The sequence below is a fragment of the Salvelinus namaycush genome, chromosome 3 (assembly GCF_016432855.1).
Source record: "Salvelinus namaycush isolate Seneca chromosome 3, SaNama_1.0, whole genome shotgun sequence".
Taxonomy (NCBI): Eukaryota; Metazoa; Chordata; class Actinopteri; order Salmoniformes; family Salmonidae; genus Salvelinus; species Salvelinus namaycush.
In genome coordinates this window covers 22,270,492-22,288,599 of record NC_052309.1, presented here as the reverse complement: position 1 = coordinate 22,288,599, position 18,108 = coordinate 22,270,492, and the positions used below count along the sequence as shown (strand labels likewise).

The following is an 18,108-nucleotide window of genomic DNA, read 5'->3' as shown; positions in this document are numbered from 1 at the left end:
GCATCTCTACTATTATATTCCATTCCTCCTCTCCAAATGTTACCTCCAATAATTTTTCCCATACGGCCTATAGGCCCCTATAAGTTCTATTAAATCCACCTATAAGTGGCTATATATTAGCCCTGCGGTATATAGTAATTTACAAAGGATCTCTATCTTAACACTTACATCGGAATGTACTGGGAATTTGTTGTTATTATGTAGTACCTTAAACATACAATATCTCAGCTGAAGATATGTCCAAAAGTCTTGTTTCTGTAAATTATACTTGGACTTTAGTTCTTCAAAAGAGGTAAAAGTGTTTTCTTGATATAGACAACCAATGTTTTTATCCCCTGTCTATACCAACCTTTCCAGAAAACCATGTGTCCACCTATTTTCTATTTAGGGTTGTTCCATAACGAAGCAGAGCTTGTCAAGAATGGTGAAGATTTCGCTCTTTTATGAATCTGCCTCCATATATTTTTAGTATGGGACATTATTGGATTCTGCAGTCCCACCTTTTGTTGACTCAAATAATCTGTTACTCCGAATGGAGCATTAAGTTTTCTTCCATGTCCACCCAAACTGGCCTATATCGAGTTCTCAATAAAGAGAGAGCCTATTTGGGCAGCTACAAAGGCTTCTTGATATAATTGCATGTTAGGGAGCTTTAATCCTCCCTTCTCAGTCTTTGCCTGTAATCTCACTAGTTTCATCCTGGCCTTTTTACAGGCCCAAACAAACTCAGTAATCATTTTGTCTATGGATTTAAAAGTATAGACAGGTATGGATAGTGGTAATATGCTGATGACGTAATTCAGTTTAGGAGCTAAGATCATCTTTATAACCTGTATCCTACCCCATAACGAGATTTGTAGCTTATTCCAGCTCTTATACTGGAGTTGAATTTTGTTCAACAGTGGGTCAAGGTTTTCAGAAATCATGTTCTCTGACCAGGATTTAAAGCGATCCCCAGGTACCTCAAGGTTTTAGGGACCCATTGAAACCTCCAGCTGAGGAAGTCATTTCTCAGACAATGTAATGTACATTACTTCAGATTTGGTACAGTTTACTTTATAACCGGATATCTCTGAAAATGCATTTACTAGGTCCAGTCTTATAGTTTCGGTTAATTTCTCCAAAGTAATGGGGAGGTCGAGCCAATTCCTGTCTTCCTCTGTTAGTTCAGGAAGGTTCAGAATCTGAAAGAATGCCTCTGCTTTCTGCATATCTAAAGGACCGTCTGAAGTAGAAAGTTCCTGATAGAAGTCTCAAAATATATTGTTTATTTCTTTATGATGGTTAATCAGCTTACCTGTCTTATTTCTGATTCCACCTACTTGCCGATCTGTTTCTCTAGATTCCAATTGACTGGCCAACAGTTTTTCTGCCTTTTCACCTGATTCGTACCATCTCTGTTTCAGCCTGTACAGGGAATATTCCCTTTTTTTACTGAATAAAGTATTCAGCTCGTATTTGGTTTTCGTCAGATTTACCAGAGAAATGTTGTTAGGATTGGACCAATATTCCCTGTCCAGCGTTTTCAGCTCTGTTTCAAGTTGATACATTTTCTAGTAGCTGATCGTTGTATCATTACTCTGCGCATGTAAGCTATAAAAGCTTCCCAGACATTTACCTGTTTCGCACTATTGTTGTTTGCTTCGAAGAATACCGTAATGTGTGTTTTAAGGAATTCACAAAACATCTTGTCCTGTAAGAGACTGGTGTTCATACACAAAACATCTTGTCCTGTAAGAGACTGGTGTTCATTCACAAAACATCTTGTCCTGTAAGAGACTGGTGTTCATTCACAAAACATCTTGTCCTGTAAGAGACTGGTGTTCATTCACAAAACATCTTGTCCTGTAAGAGACTGGTGTTCATTCACAAAACATCTTGTCCTGTAAGAGACTGGTGTTCATTCACAAAACATCTTGTCCTGTAAGAGACTGGTGTTCATTCACAAAACATCTTGTCCTGTAAGAGACTGGTGTTCATTCACAAAACATCTTGTCCTGTAAGAGACTGGTGTTCATTCACAAAACATCTTGTCCTGTAAGAGACTGGTGTTCATTCACAAAACATCTTGTCTTGTAAGAGACTGGTGTTCATTCACAAAACATCTTGTCCTGTAAGAGACTGGTGTTCATTCACAAAACATCTTGTCCTGTAAGAGACTGGTGTTCATTCACAAAACATCTTGTCCTGTAAGAGACTGGTGTTCATTCACAAAACATCTTGTCCTGTAAGAGACTGGTGTTCATTCACAAAACATCTTGTCCTGTAAGAGACTGGTGTTCATTCACAAAACATCTTGTCTTGTAAGAGACTGGTGTTCATTCACAAAACATCTTGTCCTGTAAGAGACTGGTGTTCATTCACAAAACATCTTGTCCTGTAAGAGACTGGTGTTCATTCACAAAACATCTTGTCCTGTAAGAGACTGGTGTTCATTCGCCAACATTAACATTTTTGCCTTTCTCCAGGTTGTTGGGTAAACTGTCTTTCACACAATCCTCTTTATTTATGTGGATTTCGGGAACCCCTCTGATCCGAAGTGGGTTTCTCCGACTGTAATTTTCCTGGTATCGAAGTTGTTCTTTACGTTTTTCGATCACACCTCCATTTTTTCAACAGTGTCGTTTAGGCTGGGGTTCTTGTCCTCCAAGGTTGATATCCTCTCTCTTTGTTGTCGAGAGTGTCCACTTGTTTTCAGTGAGCCCACTGTATGTTTTATTTCAGCCACATCTTCGCCCACTTTTGCAATTTTCTCTTCGAGATTTTTGTTCATTTTGCGAATCTCATTTAGAACTGGGTATTCAGGCTGTTCTTCGCCACCATTTTCCTTGTTAGCTGCAGGTAGAGACAACATTTTAGTGTTTTTCTTCAAAAGTTACTGCTTTTGTGCATTTCTAAGTCGTTTTTCCATGTAACCGATATCTTGGGACAATTAGTTAACAAAATGTGTAACTAGGTGTTGAATAATTAGTTCAAATATAGTTGGAGCTACACAGCGTCTTTAGTTAGCTGCTGCTCCTAGTCACATCTTCGCCGGAAGTCACAATGCTGAAGTAAACAGTCTTCATTTGTTATTTTAATGGTCCTCTCAGTACATGGAGACAGAAGACATTTAGATGAGGAGAAAGGACTGAGGTACGCTAAGATGAAAGAGTAGCTTCAAGTGTCAGATCATCAACACAACTCAGAGCTCAGATGAATCCCCTAGCTGATGGGTGGCTATATCTATGGGACGGAAGCAGTGTGTATGTGCGCTACTGTATAGCAGGCATACTACACCCTCACCACTGCCTAAACCATGTTTTATGATACACAATTACATCTTTACTGCCATTCAATACAAGGCGAAACAGTTCTCTTAATAATGTCAGAATAAAACATTGGTTGTACTTGGCAGAGTCAGGCTCTGAGCACTCAGTGAGTTACACAGCAGTTCTGCTGTACGACCTGCCACTGATTGCAGAAGTCATAAACAGTGTATGAGTCAAAATGAAGGTCCAGTGAGGAGAGGGCAGTGTGTTGTGTTAATGAGTGCTGCTGCTGAGCCATGCACTGGGAGGGGAGGAGTGGGGCTGGAACGCACTGGAGAACCATTAGTGCTGTCTACAGGAGGGAGGAGAAGAGAGAAAAGAAGAGAGGAGTGAAGGCGGGAGGAGGGTACTTGCTGAGTTTGGAACGCTGGGATAGTGCATGACCTCAATGAGAAGAAAAAAGAGGAGACTACTCAGTCTCATAACATCACAATCTTGCTCTCCTCCTCTCCTCTCCTGTAGGTCTGTAGCCAAAGGCAGAGCAGGTTCTGTTCCAGTCCAGTGGCTCAATAGAGAACACTGGGATAACAGCAACACTGTCTGCTCTGTCTGCCTCTGTCACAGCAGCTCATCTTAACTACAGCAGGCGCTGGGACATCAGGCTCCACAGTGTGCCGTTGCTGTCTGGCGGCATCACTGACCTGTCTGCAGCTCACACTGAGGATTAAGACCTGGGAGCTGATGAACGTAGCCTCTCCCAATGGCTCATGCCAGGGCCTACCACACGGCCTGCCTGTCACTGAGAATTAGCCAGGTACAGAGACACTGGCACACCGCGGTTCCCTTCCCCGTTGCTGCTCACTCCTCCTCCCCTCCCAACTAGGGCTGTGGCGGTCACGAAATTTCGTCAGACGGTGGTTGTCAAGCAAATAACTGTTGGTTTCATGGTAATTGACCGTTAATTAACATAAATACATTTAGCATCTTCTTCCACTACAAGCCACTGATGTTGACCTTTGGAACATCTACATTTTAAGTCTAATAAATCCATGTAATATAGCCTACACCTTCACAATAGATCCATTATTTATTTTAGACAGGTCTAAAGAAGCATGATATGAAGAAAATGTAGTCTATTTCAGAAGAACAGAATAGCATACTCTGAGTTGTCCTTATTACCATATTACCGCCACACCGGCGGTCACGAGTCATGAAGGCAGTCAAATTCCACATGACCGTTTAGTCACGGTAATTAGGCTTCTCCAAACTCTGATGCTGCTGATGGTCATCAGTAGCCTACCAACGTTGCTAACTGACAGGTACTCAGCACTCTATTGTCCCTCTAATCACTCTGACAACAATGCAAATGTAATCAAAAATCTAATCAAACACTTCTTGAGAGCTCATGAGCTCGTGTTGTGCAACATTTCTACAGGCTATGCAATTGCAAGAGAAAACAGAGTGATGGCTTCTACTAAAAAGAGGAGGATCCCATCAGATTTCTATAGGCTAGACTTACTATAATTATTTCTCCACTTTCCTAATATTAAGCACATTGCTTATCTTTAAAACAGGAGTATAGCCTACCTACCTGGCATGAAAATGAACCACGGGAAAAGTGTCCTCCATTCGCTATTTAAGTGTATAGATGACATGTATTTTCCCCCCTGCCCCTGTTTCGTGCATGATGCATGATAATGGTCCATTCTAAATCAAAACAAAGACTGATGTCATGAGATGCTGATTCAATATATACACATCATTTCCCACCCTCATGATGCCATCTATTTTGTGAAGTGCATCAGTTCCTCCTGCAGCAAAGCACCCCCACAACATGATGCTGCCACCCCTGTGCTTCACGGTTGGGATGGTGTGCTTCGGCTTGCAACCCTCCCCCTTTTACCTCCAAACATAACGATGGTCATAATGGCCAAACAGTTCTATTTTTGTTTAATCAGACCAGAGGACATTTCTCCAAAAAGTACGATCTTTGTCCCCATGTGCAGTTGCAAACTGTAGTCTGGCTTTTTTTTAATGGCGGTTTTGGAACAGTGGCTTCTTCCTCGCTGAGTGGCCTTTCAGGTTATGTCGATATAGGACTCGTTTTACTGTGGATATAGATACGTTTGTACCTGTTTCCTCCAGCATCTTCACAAGGTCCTTTGCTGTTGTTCAGGAATTGATTTGCACTTTTTACACCAAAGTACGTTCATCTCTAGGAGACAGAACGCGTCTCCTCCCTGAGCGGTATGACGGCTGCGTGGTCCCATGGTGTTTATACTTGCGTACTATTGTTTGTACAGATGAAATTGGTACCTTCAGGCGTTTGGATATTGCTCCCAAGGATGAACCAGACTTGTGGAGGTCTACAATAATTTTTCTGAGGTCTTGGCTGATTTCTTTTGATATTCTCATGATGTCAAGCAAAGAGGCACTGAGTTTGAAGATAGGCCTTGAAATACATCCACAGGTACACCTCCAATTGACTCAAATTATGTCAGTTAGCCTATTAGAAGCTTCTAAAGCCATGACATAATTTTCTGGAATTTTCCAAGCTGTTTAAAGGCACAGTCAACTTAGTGTATGTAAACTTCTGACTCACTAGAATTGTGATACAGTGAATTATAAGGGAAATAATCTGTCTGTAAACAATTGTTGGGAAAATTACTTGTGTCATTGTCACGCCCTGACCTTAGAGATCCTTTTAATGTCTCTATTTTGGTTGGTCAGGGCGTGAGTTGGGGTGGGCATTCTATGTTTTTGTTCTATGTTGTCTATTTCTATGTGTTTGGTCGGGTGTGGTTCTCAGGGGCAGCTGTCTAATCAGAGGCAGCTGTCTATCGTTGTCTCTGATTGAGAACCATACTTAGGTATCCTTTTCCCACCTGTGTTTTGTGGGTAGTTGTTTTCTGTTTTGTGTCTGCACCAGACAGAACTGTTTCGCTTTCGTTCTCTTGTTTTTTGTTCGATTTGTTTTTTTTGGATTAAATCATGAACACTTTAAACGCTGCACCTTGGTCCACTCTTCCTTCAGCCCACGAGAACCGTTACAGTCATGCACACAGTAGATGTCCTAACCGACTTGCCAAAACTATAGTTTGTTAAGAAGAGATTTGTGGAGTGGTTGAAAAACGAGTTTTAATGACTCTAACCTAAGTGTATGTAAACTTCTGACTTCAACTGTATATGTAAAGACAAGATTAAATCAAGAATAGTCTGATGGGTGACAATGTCAGCCTATCACTTGTGAATTATATATTATCACTTTTGAATGATGCCCAGCATAAGAAACAATGGCTTTTTTTGCGACTTGTTCAAATCATAGTCCTCATGTAGCCTAGCCCATAGGTTTGTATCACAACTAAAGTGACCAAATAACTTCTTAAAATTAAGCATATTAATCCGCTTAACAAGGGGTGTAGAGCCTAACTGGCACACATAAGCAGCCCTTGAGTTTCAACTTTGGGGAAGATAATATTCTCCATAAAAATGTACCTTTATAATCAAAGCATTACATGCATAATCGCATTTGCGGTCACTTCTGATAAGGGTGTTTTCCCGCTAATGGAACATTTGCGCTTATAGCCTACTGCCATGTGCGCATTGCTGCGCTTATAATGTGAAGAAATAGCCTAATACTATATCAACATTTTAAGCTAAACGTTCTGATCTGTTGCGTCAGCCACATTGTGTAAAACATGTTTTTTGATGGTAGGGGTTGTATTAATTTGGAATCTATCGTATCCCACAACTGTCCCAGACTATGTTTGGAATATTTATTTCTCACACGGAATAAATTGACTTTTGTACTATGGGGGCTAGTAAATTGACATAGGCTAGTGCTTTTGCTGTTCATTAGGCCTACTCATCTTGTTGGCTGACGAAAAGTAAATGTGGACAGTTCTTCCAATATCTTCAATATGCGCCTCGGAATTGGATAAGGACGTGCGCAGTTGTGTCCCCAATGTTTCTGACTTGTAGCCTGTGAGAAAGACCCGATCACGTGACTGAGAGCCATGTGAGTGAGAGAGGCTTCGGAATGCACTGCACACTCAGGGAGAAGGGCACAACAGCCCTACTCCCATCCCACCTACACACTGGGCTGGAGATTCCTTATCCATTAGACCCTGTGTGGCTCCATATAGACACACAGCCTGCAGAGCCCTGCTAGGACAGCCAACAGCACACTGCACTGGGTTCTCACATCAGTATGCGTTGACAGAGAGAGTAGAGACACAGGTAAAGCTGTAGAGCTGACCTGGGACCAGCCTGCAAGGCCTGCTCTGGGTCTACATAGAATGATAGTGAGCAGTAGAGCTGATCTAGGACCGGCCTGCAGGGCTACACAAAGCTACATAGGCTGTGACACAGCGCTGCCGACTGACGTCAGACCTGCAGAAGTTAGTGATGACAGAGCCATGGGCCAAAGAGAAGTGCTGTGTGAGTGTGCAGATGATCGCCCTCGTCAGGCCCTATTTTAAGACCTGTGACTCGTAGAGGGCCCCTGCTTCCACACACCCATTGGATTAATAAGCAGCCTTTTCAATTAGAGACAATCTGTGAGTCAGTGTGGCGTCAGGCGGCCCATCTGCTTACATACAGACCATCCACTCTCTAGACTCCCCTCCCTCCCTCCCTCCCTCCCTCCCTCCCTCCCTCCCTCCCTCCCTCCCTCCCTCCCTCTCAGTGGCCCCTGGGAGCACTCGCCTGCGACAGTCACTCCAGCACTCCTTTCTTCTCCTCTCTATTCCTCTCCACATCTCCTTTCTTTTCTTCTCTTTTCTCCTTTCCTTTCCTCTCTTTGTCTCCTTTCACAAGGTATGCACAAACACATTTACTAAGGGATCCAGATGTAGTAAATAGCTGTGTGGAACAGACGGCTGAGTAGGTGGCGATGGTGAGGTGTTTCATTAGTACCATTAGTATGGATCTGCATTTAACACCCTCATCCACCATCTCTATCCACATCACATTTCAGGGTATGAAGTCCTTTTAATGAGAACACTGGCCTGGGGTCATGGTGTGTGGAGGCATTTGTTTGTGAATGTGTGTGTGTGCATTTAATTGTACATACATTATGCATGGCTATGTTTGATGTTTGATAGATATCTGATATGACTGTGTGTGTATGTGGTGTGTGACCGAGGTACTCTGTGTGTGTGTGTGTGTTTCTGTGCATGCGCCTGTATGCATGCCTACGTTTGCCAGAAGAAGGAGTGAAGGCCACTGGTTTATTTCCACAGAATCCCCTACGTCGCTGCGACCTTGACATGCTGCATCTTTATGATTGTGTGTGTGTATATGCCTACGTACACATCAATACACGCCCAGGGCTTCAAACAACAGCCCTCGCTGAAATGAAAGTCAGAAGAATCTTCATCTTTGAAATGGGAGAGACATCTATGCAGGAGAACACAATAACTTGTGCCACCTTTGCATTCCCAAACACTTCTTCCAGATGGCTTATTTCCATAATGACATCACAGCGCTTCGGCGTGCTTGAATAAAACAGAGAAAGAAAGGAGGACGAGGCGGGTGTTATTTCCTCTCTCATCACCTTTGATGATGGGGGATCAGGTTGGAGGAGGTGGTGCCATGGCAACCAGGGTGGGAACAAACTGTCACCCCTGACCCCTGGTCACAATTGGTCCTCTGTCTCTCCGGTCCAGCCCCTGCCTTTACTGAAGGTTTCATCTATTCCCTGCTGGGTTGGAGCAAGTTTATAGTGACACATGCTTCCTCCTGATTTAAGACTTAAAACGTCAGTGCTCTGGGGTTCTGAGTGACAGGCTGTGTGGGTGGATGTGGTGGAGGGAAGGAGAGGTGGAACGTGGGGTGGAGATACGGAGGGGGATGGACGGTCCGGTAGCACATTGCGTCCCCATTCCTCTTATCTACCACCGGACAGAGCTGACACGGCTGACATATATGACAACAGCAGGATGTGGTGACAAGGCCAGGGAACGCACAGCAAAAAAAATACCCTCAGCCACAAAACTGCTCCTCACACACCACCTCAGTGAGATTGTAGATGTGTGTGAAAGAGCCAGAGAATCTGTGTACTATACAGTTGATATAGGTGTCAGAGAGCCAAATGTGTGTGTGTTTGGTTCTACGCGAGCAAGAGAGAGAGAGTCCACTAGCAGACATATTGTACTGTAACTAAAGCAGTAGCGTGCCTATTCCAACAAACCCTTAATTGCATGTCTGATCCTGCTAAAGCTATCACAGTAGAGGTGAAAAGCTTCACAGTCACAATAGAGGTCAAATACCAGCCTAAACCACAAAGCCACCAGCACTAAGCCAGTCCATACATAATCAAATACTGACAACAACAAAAAAACATAAATCAAAAAAATCTATGACTCAATACTAACGACGCCATAAAACCACTCATACAGTATATCCAGAAACAACATAGATATTAATCAAATGAGTGCCAGTGGCCTACATGCAGCCATATGCAACATCCTCTATATCCCCCCTCTTCCCTCTCTGGCTTACAGCGGGTGCTTCAAACAAAATGAGTTCCACTCCATTGACCAAAGTCAATTTTTAACCTCCCAAGCAACCGAGATTACTGCAAATCCCTGAAAGCTACAAGGACCGAGCAAATGTGCTTTCACCTTCCATGTTCTACATCAAGGTCATTGACAATATGAGAGACAGGCGGGCGGCTGGGTGAGGGCTGCCTGGAAGAGGAATACACTGTGTGTGGTGGTGGTAGAGGCAGGAGGAGAGGATCATTTTACAGGGAAAGCCAGGGGGGGATTAGCTGGGAGTGAAAAGTTAACTCTCCACCATCGCTCTGTCTGCTTGACGCTTCGCCGCTCACGGTCGCAGTGCCCTCCTCTTCCTCCTCTCTCTGATCAGCGGGGGAGGGGAAACACACTGCACCTGCTTTTTTACCAGCCTCCCCATCCCGTCATCTCCCATTGCTCCACTGAGCCAGTCTACTGATCAGAGACCTGCACTGTAACATCAGTGTGTCATCATTAAACATCACACACACACCTGCACTGTAACATCAGTGTGTCATAATATCTCAGGCTGGGTGGGTGCCATGGCTTTCTACCCCAGCCCCACAGATACCAGGAGACAGGTTTCCCATGGGCCTGCGCTTTTATATTTATTCATACCTTTTGGTTATGTTTACACTTTGAATGGCTAGTCTACCTAGGCCTTTTTAATCCAAAACGATTGACTGGAATGAATCAATAAACACAATAGTGATGGCATACTGTATAAGTATCATTTAATTACAGATGCAAAGGCCTACACCATGCAACCTGCATACAGCCCCTCAGAACTTTTCATTTTTTTCTTAGTTTTTGTCCAATCGCAGTTGTTGTCTCTGTCTGTGTAGCGTTTTAATGTTTTCTTCCTCCCTAGGGCCAGGAGTTTTTTATTTTATATGACGTGATCATTTGATCCCATCATAGCCCTTATCATAGGCCACATCATAGCCCACATCATAGCCCATATTATAGCCCATATAAATTTTTTTTTTACAGCTGATTTATTACTATATCATACTCTACAGCTAGGGTCCAGAGTTGATTAGGTAAGCCTACTACCAGATCAGGAAAAACTCTGGGCACCAGGAAAACAATACCCCCCCCCCCCCCACCACTCTGGGACCTGTGGTGCCACCTTTACAAATGAAAAACATCTATATTTGTATGATCCACAGTTGACATTATTTGGATGCGGGGGATGGGCTTCCATAGTTTTCAGTGCTTCATTGCACAGGCTGTTACTGAAATTTTAGGCAAAAACTTTGCTCTGCTATTACCATTTATACTGTAATAGTGTTACACTGCCCTGCTTCAAGGGGGCCACTGTCAGGCAGGGGTCGTCACTACCTCCAGAGGTAACGGTCGAGACGTAGCAAGTACACAAGTTTACATTTGAGTAATATACAAAAGTAATATATACAAATAATGTAATAATATACAAAATAATATACAAACGTAATAATATTGAGTAATATACAAAATATTAAGGACACCTGCTCTTTCCATGACATTGACTGACCAGGTGAATCCAGGGGAAATCTATGATCCCGCCTTGAGACAATTGAGACATGGATTGTGTATGTGTACTATTCAGAGGGTGAATGGGCAAGACAAAATATTTAAGTGCCTTTGAACAGGGTATGGCAGCACCGGTTTGTGTAGAGAACTACAAGGCTGCTGGGTTTTTCATGCTCAACAGTTTCCCGTGTCTATCAAGAATGGTCCACCACCCAAAGGACATCGAGCCAACTTGACACAACTGTGGGAATCATTGGTGTCAACATGGGCCAGCATCCCTGTGGAACACTTTTGATACCTTGTAGAGTCCATGCACCAACGAATTTAGGCTGTTCTGAGGGCAAAAGGGGGTGCAACTCAATATTAGGAAGGTGTTCTTCATTTTTTGTACACTCAGAATATAGAGCCTACATGTGTTATAAACAACACACAGTGTGTGCTTTATCATGTCAGAATGTATTGTATCATGTCAGAACTTACTGTATTATGTCAGAAGGTACTGTATCATGTCAGAAAGTACTGTATTGTGTCAGAAGGTACTGTATCATGTCAGAAGGTACTGTATTATGTCAAAAGGTACTGTATTATGTCAGAAGGTACTGTATCATGTCAGAAAGTACTGTATCATGTCAGAAGGTACTGTATCATGTCAGAAAGTACTGTATCATGTCAGAAGGTACTGTATCATGTCAGAAAGTACTGTATCATGTCAGAAGGTACTGTATCATGTCAGAAGGTACTGTATCATGTCAGAAGGTACTGTATCATGTCAGAAAGTACTGTATCATGTCAGAAGGTACTGTATCATGTCAGAAAGTACTGTATCGTGTCAGAAGGTACTGTATTATGTCAGAAGGTACTGTATCATGTCAGAAAGTACTGTATCGTGTCAGAAGGTACTGTATCATGTCAGAAGGTACTGTATCGTGTCAGAAGGTACTGTATCGTGTCAGAAGGTACTGTATCGTGTCAGAAGGTACTGTATCGTGTCAGAAGGTACTGTATCATGTCAGAACTTACTGTATCATGTCAGAAGGTACTGTATCATGTCAGAAAGTACTGTATCGTGTCAGAAGGTACTGTATCATGTCAGAAGGTACTGTATCATGTCAGAAGGTACTGTATCATGTCAGAAGGTACTGTATCATGTCAGAAGGTACTGTATTGTGTCAGAAGGTACTGTATCATGTCAGAAGGTACTGTATCATGTCAGAAGGTACTGTATCATGTCAGAAGGTACTGTATTGTGTCAGAAGGTACTGTATCGTGTCAGAAGGTACTGTATCATGTCAGAAGGTACTGTATTGTGTCAGAAGGTACTGTATTATGTCAGAAGGTACTGTATCGTGTCAGAAAGTACTGTATCATGTCAGAACTTACTGTATTATGTCAGAAGGTACTGTATCATGTCAGAAGGTACTGTATTATGTCAGAAGGTACTGTATTATGTCAGAAAGTACTGTATCGTGTCAGAAGGTACTGTATCATGTCAGAAAGTACTGTATCATGTCAGAAGGTACTGTATCATGTCAGAAAGTACTGTATCGTGTCAGAAGGTACTGTATCATGTCAGAAAGTACTGTATCATGTCAGAAGGTACTGTATCATGTCAGAAGGTACTGTATTATGTCAGAAGGTACTGTATTATGTCAGAAAGTACTGTATCGTGTCAGAAGGTACTGTATCATGTCAGAAAGTACTGTATCATGTCAGAAGGTACTGTATCATGTCAGAACTTACTGTATTATGTCAGAACGTACTGTATTATGTCAGAAGGTACTGTATTATGTCAGAAGGTACTGTATTATGTCAGAAAGTACTGTATTATGTCAGAAGGTACTGTATTATGTCAGAAAGTACTGTATCATGTCAGAAGGTACTGTATCATGTCAGAAGGTACTGTATTATGTCAGAAGGTACTGTATTATGTCAGAAAGTACTGTATCGTGTCAGAAGGTACTGTATCATGTCAGAAAGTACTGTATCGTGTCAGAAGGTACTGTATCATGTCAGAACTTACTGTATTATGTCAGAAAGTACTGTATCGTGTCAGAAGGTACTGTATCATGTCAGAACTTACTGTATTATGTCAGAAGGTACTGTATCATGTCAGAAGGTACTGTATCGTGTCAGAAGGTACTGTATCGTGTCAGAAGGTACTGTATCATGTCAGAAGGTACTGTATCATGTCAGAAGGTACCGTATCGTGTCAGAAGGTACTGTATCATGTCAGAACTTACTGTATTATGTCAGAAGGTACTGTATTATGTCAGAAGGTACTGTATCATGTCAGAAGGTACTGTATCGTGTCAGAAGGTACTGTATCATGTCAGAAGGTACTGTATCATGTCAGAAGGTACTGTATCATGTCAGAAGGTACTGTATTGTGTCAGAAGGTACTGTATCATGTCAGAAGGTACTGTATCATGTCAGAAGGTACTGTATCATGTCAGAAGGTACTGTATCGTGTCAGAAGGTACTGTATCATGTCAGAAGGTACTGTATCATGTCATGTATCATGTCAGAAGGTACTGTATCATGTCAGAAGGTACTGTATCATGTCAGAAGGTACTGTATCATGTCAGAAGGTACTGTATCATGTCAGAAGGTACTGTATCGTGTCAGAAGGTACTGTATCATGTCAGAAGGTACTGTATCATGTCAGAAGGTACTGTATCATGTCAGAAGGTACTGTATTGTGTCAGAAGGTACTGTATCATGTCAGAAGGTACCGTATCGTGTCAGAAGGTACTGTATCATGTCAGAACTTACTGTATTATGTCAGAAGGTACTGTATCATGTCAGAAGGTACTGTATTATGTCAGAAGGTACTGTATCATGTCAGAACTTACTGTATCATGTCAGAAGGTACTGTATTATGTCAGAAGGTACTGTATCATGTCGGAACTTACTGTATCATGTCAGAAGGTACTGTATTATGTCAGAAGGTACTGTATCATGTCAGAAAGTACTGTATCGTGTCAGAAGGTACTGTATCATGTCAGAAGGTACTGTATCGTGTCAGAAGGTACTGTATCGTGTCAGAAGGTACTGTATCATGTCAGAAGGTACTGTATTGTGTCAGAAGGTACTGTATTATGTCAGAAGGTACTGTATCGTGTCAGAAAGTACTGTATCATGTCAGAACTTACTGTATTATGTCAGAAGGTACTGTATCATGTCAGAAGGTACTGTATTATGTCAGAAGGTACTGTATTATGTCAGAAAGTACTGTATCGTGTCAGAAGGTACTGTATCATGTCAGAAAGTACTGTATCATGTCAGAAGGTACTGTATCATGTCAGAAAGTACTGTATCGTGTCAGAAGGTACTGTATCATGTCAGAAAGTACTGTATCATGTCAGAAGGTACTGTATCATGTCAGAAGGTACTGTATTATGTCAGAAGGTACTGTATTATGTCAGAAAGTACTGTATCGTGTCAGAAGGTACTGTATCATGTCAGAAAGTACTGTATCATGTCAGAAGGTACTGTATCATGTCAGAACTTACTGTATTATGTCAGAACGTACTGTATTATGTCAGAAGGTACTGTATTATGTCAGAAGGTACTGTATTATGTCAGAAAGTACTGTATTATGTCAGAAGGTACTGTATTATGTCAGAAAGTACTGTATCATGTCAGAAGGTACTGTATCATGTCAGAAGGTACTGTATTATGTCAGAAGGTACTGTATTATGTCAGAAAGTACTGTATCGTGTCAGAAGGTACTGTATCATGTCAGAAAGTACTGTATCGTGTCAGAAGGTACTGTATCATGTCAGAACTTACTGTATTATGTCAGAAAGTACTGTATCGTGTCAGAAGGTACTGTATCATGTCAGAACTTACTGTATTATGTCAGAAGGTACTGTATCATGTCAGAAGGTACTGTATCGTGTCAGAAGGTACTGTATCGTGTCAGAAGGTACTGTATCATGTCAGAAGGTACTGTATCATGTCAGAAGGTACCGTATCGTGTCAGAAGGTACTGTATCATGTCAGAAGGTACTGTATCATGTCAGAAGGTACTGTATTGTGTCAGAAGGTACTGTATCATGTCAGAAGGTACTGTATCATGTCAGAAGGTACTGTATCATGTCAGAAGGTACTGTATCGTGTCAGAAGGTACTGTATCGTGTCAGAAGGTACTGTATCATGTCAGAAGGTACTGTATCATGTCAGAAGGTACTGTATCGTGTCAGAAGGTACCGTATCGTGTCAGAAGGTACTGTATCATGTCAGAAGGTACTGTATCATGTCAGAAGGTACTGTATCATGTCAGAAGGTACTGTATCGTGTCAGAAGGTACTGTATCGTGTCAGAAGGTACTGTATCATGTCAGAAGGTACTGTATCATGTCAGAAGGTACTGTATCATGTCAGAAGGTACTGTATCATGTCAGAAGGTACTGTATTGTGTCAGAAGGTACTGTATCATGTCAGAAGGTACTGTATCATGTCAGAAGGTACTGTATCATGTCAGAAGGTACTGTATCGTGTCAGAAGGTACTGTATCATGTCAGAAGGTACTGTATCATGTCATGTATCATGTCAGAAGGTACTGTATCATGTCAGAAGGTACTGTATCATGTCAGAAGGTACTGTATCATGTCAGAAGGTACTGTATCATGTCAGAAGGTACTGTATCATGTCAGAAGGTACTGTATTATGTCAGAAGGTACTGTATCATGTCAGAACTTACTGTATCATGTCAGAAGGTACTGTATTATGTCAGAAGGTACTGTATCATGTCGGAACTTACTGTATCATGTCAGAAGGTACTGTATTATGTCAGAAGGTACTGTATCATGTCAGAAAGTACTGTATCGTGTCAGAAGGTACTGTATCATGTCAGAAGGTACTGTATCATGTCAGAAGGTACTGTATCGTGTCAGAAGGTACTGTATTGTGTCAGAAGGTACTGTATCATGTCAGAAGGTACTGTATCATGTCAGAAGGTACTGTATCATGTCAGAAGGTACTGTATCGTGTCAGAAGGTACTGTATCGTGTCAGAAGGTACTGTATCATGTCAGAAGGTACTGTATTGTGTCAGAAGGTACTGTATCATGTCAGAAGGTACTGTATCATGTCAGAAGGTACTGTATCGTGTCAGAAGGTACTGTATCATGTCAGAAGGTACTGTATTGTGTCAGAAGGTACTGTATCATGTCAGAAGGTACTGTATCATGTCAGAAGGTACTGTATCGTGTCAGAAGGTACTGTATCATGTCAGAAGGTACTGTATTGTGTCAGAAAGTACTGTATCGTGTCAGAAGGTACTGTATCATGTCAGAAGGTACTGTATCATGTCAGAAGGTACTGTATCATGTCAGAAGGTACTGTATCATGTCAGAACTTACTGTATTATGTCAGAAGGTACTGTATCATGTCAGAAGGTACTGTATCATGTCAGAAGGTACTGTATTGTGTCAGAAGGTACTGTATCATGTCAGAAGGTACCGTATCGTGTCAGAAGGTACTGTATCATGTCAGAAGGTACTGTATCATGTCAGAAGGTACTGTATCATGTCAGAACTTACTGTATTATGTCAGAAGGTACTGTATCATGTCAGAAGGTACTGTATTGTGTCAGAAGGTACTGTATCATGTCAGAAGGTACCGTATCGTGTCAGAAGGTACTGTATCATGTCAGAACTTACTGTATTATGTCAGAAGGTACTGTATCATGTCAGAAGGTACTGTATTATGTCAGAAGGTACTGTATCATGTCGGAACTTACTGTATCATGTCAGAAGGTACTGTATTATGTGAAGGTAAAATGTTCCAATACTTTTCCCTTGAAAGTATTTGGACTATTAAAGCTTATGAAACAAATGCAAATAAAGCCAAACACTACTGCTAACCATAGATGAATAGAGTTGTATTGACTGTATGCAGACAGAGATGTAAAGGTATCATAGGTAACCTTCCCTGCAGACTTCCATGTCTGAACATCTTTCATGTTGGTAGGATCCTTCTACAAAGAAGAGATGAATAATTTATTGTTTCCTGGCCTCCCTCCCTCCATCCTCCCTCTCTTCCTCCACCCCAGTCCTCCTGTGCTCCTCCAGCTCACAGCCCAGGCACCTCCGACAAATGATTACGTCTGACCCCAGGGTGGAACACCTGTATCTCCCCCCTCTAAACCTATTACAAAGATCTGAGTCGCTGTCAGACATTTCCCATTCTGCCTTATCAGTGGCGGGACTGATGTCTGGCGCGGCAAACATACTCTGTGTAAAGTACTTAAATAAAGCATGAAATCAACAGGATGCCTGCCTAAGGCGTGCTATATAACAGCGCCACATCTACCTGGCCAGAGGCCCCCACCCGCCGCCCACTGCAGGCTGTAGGTACAGCTGCTCACCTTCACACCACATGGGCTCAATTTGGACTCATCCACTGGGACCCACCCGGCTCCAAGTCAACGCTTTTAGCTAATTTAAGACAATAAGTCTGTTAGTTTTTGACGCACATAGGGCTTGATATAAAAACTAATTCAAATCTGACTCTGTGTGACTGTGTGTACAATTTTGGCCATTTTCCTGCCTCCCGAGAGAAGGATTTGCATACATTGATAGAAAGGCTGAGGGCTTGAACATCCCTCCTCCGTTTTAGCTGTTTGGTCATGGTGGCGTTCATACGCGGGCTAAAAAGAGTAAGCTATTTACACCACGTATTGCAGCTTTCAACAGGCTGGTTCAGAAATCCAGACACGTAACACACTTATCACTCACTCCACAGCTTATCTGGTGAGCGTTTGTTTGTGTATTCATGTGTGTGTGTGTGTGTGTGTGTGTGTGTGTGTGTGTGTGTG

The 18,108-nt window shown here is 42.1% G+C and overlaps 1 protein-coding gene across 14 annotated transcripts in view; it reads right to left on the bottom strand.

Moving 5' to 3' along the window:
• Window positions 1–18,108, bottom strand: part of LOC120045073 (RNA-binding protein Musashi homolog 2) — a 406,518-nt gene that overhangs the window by 45,462 nt on the left and 342,948 nt on the right. The gene's annotated exons all lie outside the window — the stretch shown is intronic.